Here is a 2,768-nt window from a genome sequence, read left to right on the forward strand (position 1 = left end):
TATTCGATAGGACGGACTAATTCGACGGATGTAACTTAAATTGACGAGTTCAAAGCCAATTGCATGTGCGTGGATATCATACATCTTTGGTTGGTTATGAAACATAAGATATTGGATGGTAACCGCGATAGCCATTGCATGTGCATACTTGTCAAAGTCAATTGGCCTACGTAGCTAACTTAGATACCAATAGAAAGAGAATACAAGAGAAAGAAGATAAAACATTAAATTTTGATATCAATTTAATTTGACTACAACCAAGTGTGCATATGCAAATTATGAAACTTTAAATTGAAAAAGAAATAACAATCTTAAGCGAATACAACATCCAATTTTGTGAGATTTGTTAAGACATTTTGAAAGGTGAAGCATTTTGCTTCTCAACTTTCTTTTTTTGAACACAAAATTGTCGAATAATTAAAAAAACTTAAGACTAAGCTTATAATCGTTGTAAATTATCAAATTTAAATAATCATTAAGTGATGATAAAATCGTGGCTCGATGGATGCGAGTTCAATGTAAACGGGCGGCAACAAATGCTCTAGTTTTTTTGAATTTTTTTCATAGTTTTATTTTTGCTAATCTTTTTTGCTAGTAAGAAAAAGATATTTTGGTAAAAGTTTGGATGAATATTAAAGTTAAGAAACTATTTTGGACGTTTTTGAAAGTTTCATACTAAATTGCCCTATTTAAATGGATGTCAGGCGGTTTATGCTCTTCGTGCCGTTCCCATTTTTTAAGCCAAAAATGGATGCGCTTGTCTACTTGTCTCTTCTCTTCCTCGTCGCACTCCTCTCGTATCTCCTTCTCGCTGGAGGCCGAGAAGCAGGAACCAATCGGGGGATACAAAAGCTCCCGCCAGGCCCCGCCAAGCTCCCGATCATCGGTAACCTCCACCAGATACGCGGCAATCTGCTGCACCAGTCTCTATGGGAAATCTCCAAGCAGTACGGCCCGCTCATGCACCTAAAGCTCGGCCAAGTCTCCGCCGTCGTCGTCTCCTCCGCCTCCCTCGCCAGGGACGTCCTCAAGACCTTCGACCTTGCCTGCTGCTCCCGCCCCGACAACGTCGCCGCCTCCGAGATGTCCTACGGCCGCTCCGACATAGCCTTCATGGCCTACGGCGAGAGCTGGAGGCAGCTACGCAAACTCTGCACCGTCGAATTCTTCAGCGCCAGAAAGATCAACTCTTTCACGTCCGTAAGAGAAGATGAGATCGCGAGGATGGCGAAGCATATCTCTTCTCGCATCTCGAGCTCCCTCGCCGTCAACGTGAGTGAGCTCGCCCTGTGCTTCTCCTGCAACACGACATGCAGGACGGCCTTCGGTCGAGACATCGCCGGCGACGACCTCAGCGTTTACAACGTGTTCAGGGAAGCGCAGGAAATGTTGGCTAGCTTCTTCATGGCAGACTACTTTCCGCTGCTCGGGTGGGTCGATGTGGCGACGGGGATGAAATCCAGGCTTCGGAAATCATTCCTTGAGCTCGACGGCATCTATCAGAAATTCATCGATCGCCATCTCGACGCGAAGAGTCGATCAGGAAGCGAAGAGAATGAGGATTTATTGGATGTTCTGCTTCGGTTGCGGAAGGATGGGCAGCTGACAGAGGAGAACCTCAAAGGAGTTCTTATGGTGACATTAATTATTTTCAGTTTCGATGTCAAAATGAATTGTCGTCGAAGTTAATTAAACCTGATTCAATCATTGGCAGAATATTTTTATCGCCGGGACGGATACCTCGTCGGCAGTGGTGGAATGGGCGATGGCGGAGCTCATCCGGCGGCCGGAGTTAATGAAGAGAGCCCAAGAGGAAGTGAGAAGCTGCGTGGGGAGAAGCAAAGGGAAGGTGGAGGAGTGCGACCTGCACCAGCTTCACTACCTCAAACTCATCGTCAAGGAGACGATGAGGCTGCACCCGCCGGGCCGATGCTCGGCCTCCGGGAAACCATGCACCCGGTCACTTTAAGCGACGGGTACCAAATTCCTCCCAAGACGACGATCATCGTGAACGCATGGGCGATCGGCAGGGATCCGGATGCGTGGGAGAGACCGGAGGTGTTCGACCCGGAGAGGTTTGTTAACATGGAGCCGCCGGTGGTGGACTCGTTTGCGCACTATGACTTCAAGCTGATTCCGTTCGGCGAGGGGCGGAGGATTTGCCCGGGGAAGAATCTGGGGATGCTGATGGTGGAGTTGTCGCTGGCCAACCTCTTGTACTCCTTCGACTGGCAGTTGCCGCCGGGAATGAGAGAGGAGGAGTTGAGCATGGAAGAAGCGCCGGGGGTCATTGTGCACAGAAAGCATGCCGCCTGATGGCTGCCAAATCTGAGGAAAACTGAGCCTGCTGTTCATCACCTACAGTATGATAATTAAATAAGTATTATATATATATATAGGAATTTTCTCCGCTGCGCGCCTCCCCGTCCGCTCCTCGTCCGCGACATCTGGCGTGGCTAGGATTTCTCGTTCGCTACTGTCCACGGTGGAAACGAAGCTAAATCCCGCCCGACGCCAAAATCGCGCGGCCGATTCAAGCTTTCGATCGAGTTCTCCCCGCCTCAATCCGAGCTTCCTCCCCGTCGTCTGCTCCACGCCGTCTTCTCCACGCCGATTCAGAGTCCCAAAATCGCCTCCACGCCGCCGGCAATTGTCGCGATTTTGGGAAGAAGAAATCCTGCTCGCGACGCACCCTGTTCCCAAAATCGCGAGGCCCAGACCCCTGCTCGCCCCGTCGCTCCTCTCGCCATCGCGCCCGCCGTCCGGCC

General features: G+C 49.8%; 1 pseudogene; it reads left to right on the top strand.

Annotated features, from left to right (window-relative positions):
* Positions 1–747: 747 nt before the first annotated feature.
* LOC141830952 (cytochrome P450 71A1-like) lies at positions 748–2,342 on the top strand (annotated as a pseudogene).
* The last annotated feature ends 426 nt before the right edge of the window (positions 2,343–2,768 follow it).

Source organism: Curcuma longa, chromosome 6 (genome assembly GCF_044706935.1).
Source record: "Curcuma longa cultivar G26 ecotype Majalengka, Jawa Barat chromosome 6, ITB_CL_G26_1.1, whole genome shotgun sequence".
Classification (NCBI taxonomy): Eukaryota; Viridiplantae; Streptophyta; class Magnoliopsida; order Zingiberales; family Zingiberaceae; genus Curcuma; species Curcuma longa.